This window comes from Dipodomys merriami, unplaced genomic scaffold (assembly GCF_024711535.1).
Source record: "Dipodomys merriami isolate MVZ:Mamm:240054 unplaced genomic scaffold, mDipMer1.0.p SCAF_28, whole genome shotgun sequence".
Classification (NCBI taxonomy): Eukaryota; Metazoa; Chordata; class Mammalia; order Rodentia; family Heteromyidae; genus Dipodomys; species Dipodomys merriami.
The window spans coordinates 5,680,496-5,686,495 of record NW_027204270.1 but is presented as its reverse complement, the minus strand read 5'-3'; positions in this window follow the sequence as shown (position 1 = coordinate 5,686,495).

Sequence of the window (6,000 nt, the reverse complement as noted above, 5' to 3'; positions counted from 1 at the left end):
TTCTTGTTGATTGCTGCTTCTCCTCCTTTGCTCCTCTTTCTCTTCTTCCTCTTTTGTCTTCCTCCTCCTCCCTCCTCCCCTCCTCAATACAGGGAATGAAACTCAGGGCCTCGTGCTTGCTCAGCAGGTGCTCAACCACTTGAGCCACATCTCTGGCCCTTTTGGATTTCTTTTGGGCATTTCTAGAGATTAAAGCCAAGGCCTCACTCAGGCCCAGCCCCAGCCTGCAGGCCGCCTGTGGCTGGCAGCAAGCCATTGGCAGCAAGCTTGTCCCAGGGCCCGGCCCCCCACATTCCCTCCAGGACGGAGGCCTTCTCCCGCTCTCTTGATGTTGGAGGGGAAGCACCCCTGTGCACGCGCCAGAGCATGCGCGTGTCACACACACACACACACACACACACACACACACACACACACACACACAGAGCCAGCACCATGCACCCTGTGGGAGTTGTTCTTTTTCCTTAAATAGCCTGGCACGGAGCACGCCCGTCTGAGAGAGGGCGTTTTGTAACGATGCACATCGGACTGGCCGTGCCCCTTGCCCACGACTCCCTGAACTCCCGGGGCTGGGAGGTCGGGCGTGGGCTGCACGGGGGCCATGAAATGCCTGGAATGCAGGCTGCAGTGACCCAACATGGGATGGCCTCAGAGCACCGCCTCCCTCTTCCTCAGTCTCCTTCCAAGAATGCCCTCCTGCCTGGGACCCGTCCCTGTGCATTGAAGGAACCTCACTCGGCTGAAGCCGACCCGAGAGCCTTCCACCCCCATCTAGCTTGCTCTTACTTCTGCCAGGGAGCAGTCACCTGTGGACGCGTCTGGGTGCTCAGGCAAGAACCAGAGCTAGCAGCTTCAGCTACAACCTATGTCCTTGGGGTGAATTAATTCACTTCTGCAGTCTCTCCAGCAGCCGGGATATGTTCTGGCGCTTTGTGTCTGACAGGAGGAAATGTACTTGGGTATGTATATATTTAGCTCTTTATCTTTCTAAAGGTTCTAGGAGAGAGGTGAACAAGAATGGATTGGGGCAGAGAGCAGCTGCTTTATACATGCAGGCGTGCATGCGCACACAGGCACATATACTCACACACGCATGCGCATACCCGACAAGCCTCATTGCATTCTACAAACCTGGGAAGTTCAAGTGAAATAGGTGTTATTGCCACACCTGTGTCAGCGCATGTCCTTTGGGGAGCACATGGGCAGATTGCTCACTGGAGGCTTGGAGAGAGACCGACTGTGTGGTTGAGGTCTGGGCTGTAACTCGAGGGTAGAAGGGTGGCTTAGAACTTAGCACTTAGCAGATGCTTAGCAGGAGAAGGCCCTGGGTCCCATCCTAAGCGCATACACGCAGAACTTTCTGGTTGAGGTTGGAGGCAGGTGGAGTCAGATGCAAATCTTATGTTTGAGGATAAGTTTTGTTCTTGGCTTAGAGACCAAGTGAGATTTAAAAATAGATTTGAGGCTAGGCGCTGGTGGCTCACACCTGTAATCCTAGCTACTCAGGAGGCTGAGCTCTGAGGATCATGGTTCAAAGCCAGCCTGGGCAAGAAAGTCTATGAGACTCATCTCCAATGAACCACCAGAAATCTAGAAGTGGTGCTGTGGCTCAAGTGGTAGAGCATTCACCTTGAGCTGAAGAGCTGAGGGACAGCGCCCAAGCCCAGAGTTCAAGCCCCATGATCGATCAAAAAAAGATACACCTAGGCATGTATATTTAATATGCTCTGTGGTTGGTACCAACATTCATCTCATCATCTTTTTCAGGTTGTATAGTTAGTTGTACATGATGTTACCGTTGGGAGAAGAGAGGCCAGGTTGTGGGGACAGAAGTTGAGCATTGGAGCTGGGCACCAGTGGCTCACAGCTGTAATCTGAGGTCTGAGGATGGCAGTGTGAAGCCAACCTAGACAGGAAAGTCTAGGACACTCTTATCTCCAATTAACCAAAAAGCTAGAAGTGGAGCTATGGCTGAACTGTACAACACGGGCCTTGAGCAAAAAAAAGCTGAGGGACAGTGCCAGACCCTCGTTCAAGCCCCAGGTCTGGCTCATGCATGCGTGCACACATGCACACACACACACAGACACACACACACTCCAGATCAGAATAGGCGTGGGGAATTCAGCCCACAATGGATCTTTGTGGACACTTCATCATCAGATAGCTAAACGACGTGTTTCCAGTGTGAGCCGCAGCTGCCAACTCCAGGGCCTGTCTCCATCCTCAGGAAGAGGCCGCTCCATGGGCTGTGGCTTCCCGCACGTGGCTGGGTGGTTGCTCAAGAGCTGGAGGCTGGTGAGACTTTCTTCATCCTTGTTTCCTGATGCCACCCGAGGAGCCGCAGCAGACAGCTCTGCTCTTCCCGAGGGCCTGAGCAAGAGGAAGCGAGCAATAGCGTGCAGGTCCGAGGTCAGACATGGCTCTGTGCTTAGGCTGCTGAGAGCAGGGAGTGGCCGCCCGGCCCTAGGCAGGGTCCCTTCATGCAGGCGTCTGCAAGCAGAGCAAGGCCAAAGATGGGGGCTGCCAGTCCCCCTGCAAGCCTGGTGAGCACCAGCCTCTCCCTCAAGCTCCTTGGTGTTCACACCCCCTAGGAAGCTCCTGGGAAAAGTAGCGACGAACTAGTCTTGGGGTGATCGCTAGCAGGAGCTTCTGGCTCACTGGGGATCCATGTATTTTTGCACATATTTGAAATTTCCATAACAAAACTTCTACAAAAATAATAGAGAAGTAGCCGATGCTGCCAGCTGTAATCCTAGCTACTCAGAAGGCTGAGATCGGAGGATCATGGTTCAAAGCCATTCCAGGCAGGAAACTGCATGAGATTCTTATCTCCAATAAAGCACTAGAAAACTGGAAGTGTATCTGTGGCTCTAGCGGTAGAGCACTCACCTTGAGTAGAAGAGCGCAAGGACAGTGTCCAAGCCCAGAGTTCAAGCCCCATGACCAAAAAAAAAAAAATGCCCCCAAGAGATTCTGTTTGCCTGCCCCTGGTAGAAGAAACGGGACTAAGCACCAAACCTGTGACTGCAGTGCCTGTACTTGATGTGTGGACAGCGCCTCCTGGTGGTAGGAAGGTGCACCACCAGCACAGTGATGGTGACCTGGGATCGGGGTGTGGCTCCAACTCCCACACACTCCAGAATCTTCGGCTGACCCAGCAATGAGGCCAACCCCACTTGCAGGGTCCACTCTCACATATGCTGGGCTGGGAAAGCCTGCTGACCTCAGGATCAAAGCGTAAAGTTCTTAGGTCTGCAAAACTAGCCAACTATTGTGAAATACAAATAATGAAGTACAGGGTACAACTAATGTTGATTAAAACACACACGCCCACACACACATTCGCCCAGTGCTGCTGGCTCACACCTGTCATCCTAGCTACTCAGGAGGCTGAGATCTGAGGATCTCGTTTCCAAGCCAGCCCGGGCAGGAAAGTCCATGAGACTCTTATCTCCAATGAACCACCAGAAAACCAGAAGTGGTGCTGTGGCTCAAGTGGTAGAGTGCTCGCCTTGAGCTGAAGAGCTGAGGGACAGCGCCCAGACCCAGAGTTCAAGCCCCACAACCAACAAAAACTAAATTTAAAAAAATTTTTAAAACCACAAGATTTAAAAGTTGCCAGGTGCTTGTGGCTCACACCTACTCAGGAAGCGAGATGTGACGAACAGGGTTCAAGGCCAGCCCCAGCAGGAAAGTCCATGAGATTTAGCTCCAATTAACCCCAGTCTCGAGCAAAGAAGCAGTTCAGGGACAGCACCCAGACCCCGAGTTCAAGTCCCAGGACCAGCACCAAAAGAAAAGTAATGTTGAGAAGGCACTATATCTTGAGATCACTAAAATAAACCTTCCCTAAAACCTGCGCCTATGAGACTCTGCTTTTTGTGCGACTCCCAGCAGTGCTTTTCACGAGTGGGTTTCAAGGTCATGAGTTTATGGAAACTAGGAAGCTGGGGACGTCCCCACCACCATCCATCCTCTGGTGACAGAGTTGCTGGGCCTAGAGCAGCAGTTGAATCTCACAAGCTGTGTGGTAACGAGTTGACAAAACCACAAAATGAAAGGACTCATTGCTCTCCGAACTTACAGCCTGCATCGTTATCTAAGGCATTTGTGACACAACTCATGGAAAGCAGTTCTTTTAAAAGAATAACTTGCCGGCCACCAGTGGCTTATGCGTGTCATCCTGGTTACTCAAGAGGCTGAGAGCTGAGGATCACAGTTCGAAGCCAGCCTGGGCAGGAAAATCTGTGAAACTTATTCCCAATGTGAGCCTTTACCCCCCACAACCAAAAAAAAAAAAAGCTGGAAGTGGTGCTATTGTTCAAGTGGTAGAATACTAGCCTTGAGCACAGAAGCTCGGACAATGTCCAGGCCCTGAGTTCAAGCCCCATGACTGGCACAAAACAAACAAATTTGATGTCTTTAGAAGGGGGAAAGAAGTAAACTGAAAAATCAGAGAAATACCCATCCACCATACCTCATTTTAACATACAGTTACAAGATGAAAGAATTTGAGGACGGACTATCTAAATCTTCCTGATTCTTTAAAATGTTGAGTGGGCCTTGCCCATCTTACCAACACCAAACCAAGCTCTAAAGACCTGAAGTAGTTCAGGTATAAGAACTGCTGCGTACCAATGGCTCACACCTGTAATCCTACTCAGGAGGCTGAGATCTGAGGATCACAGTTTAAAGCCAGCCCAAGCAGGAAAGTCTGTGAGACTCTGATCTCCAATAAACCACTAGAAAACTGGAAGTGGCGCTGTGGCTCTAGTGGTAGAGCACGTGCTGTGAGCTGAAGAGCTGAGGGACAGCGCCCAGGCCCAGAGTTCAAACACCATGACCGACAAAAAAAAAAAACTACAGGTAAAAGCTGCCATGTTGAGTTTTGTGTCCATCATGGGGGGTGGGGAGGACTTGAACTCAGGGCCTGGACACTGCTTTTTTGCTCAAGGCTAGTACTCTACCACTTTGAGCCACAGCTCCACTTGTCGCTTTTCTTGGTGATTAACTGGAGATAAGAGTCTCCAATAGCCTTTCCTGTGGGGCTGGCTTTGCACCAGGATCCTCAGATCTCAGCTCCTGAATAGCTAGGATTACAGGCGTGAGCCACTGGCACCTGGCCATTTTGAGTTAACTCCCATTTCTTGCATAGAGAGCAGGAAGTGTTTCTCTTTTCCATTTCTCCCCATTTTAATCCTGTTTGCTCAAATAAGCAAACAACAAAAAGACAAGGTATAATCTATGAATAGAACAAAATATTGTCTGGCCATAGAAAGGCTGGAAATTCTGACGCATGCTTCACACATGGGGAAACACACACATACACACACAGACAGACAGACAGACATAAAGACGTATATACACGTAAATATACACATGTACATGCTAAGTAGAAAAAAACAGAAGTAAAAGATCAGATAGTGTTGAATGGAACCATCCAGAAGACGCCAGGGCACGGGGCTGGGAAGCAGATGCGAGGTCTCGGGCTGCGGGGCGCGGGAATGAGGAGGAGGTATTGCTGTGGGGAATGGTGAAAAGGTTGTGGAAATAGACTGTGGGCGGTTGTACAATATTGCAGATGTTCCGTCCAAAGTGCTGGGGAATTGTAGATTCAGGCCTGCTCACAAGGCTGGGCTGTGAGCATGCGCTTAGCCCGTGGAAGGCCCTGGGTTCACTTCCCAGGACCACCTTAAATGATTTCCTGTGTGGCTACAAGATAGGGTGGGGGGAGGGCGAGGGGCCTCTGGGGTCCTGGTTCCTCTTCCAGGAACCTGGGGGAGGGGGCAAGCTCCATTATACTCACCTTCAAATGGGGAAGTGAGCAGGGGCCCTGCCCCGATTCCCCCAAGCACACCAGGAAAGTCCCTCGGAGAGCTGGTTTGAACTCCTCTGGCTGCAGTTGTCAGAGCTCAGAGGAGAGCCCTGAGCTGGGCTGGGAGAGCCTGTGACAATGGAGCTGCGTGGATTTCCACAGCCACTAGAGAAACAGCTCAG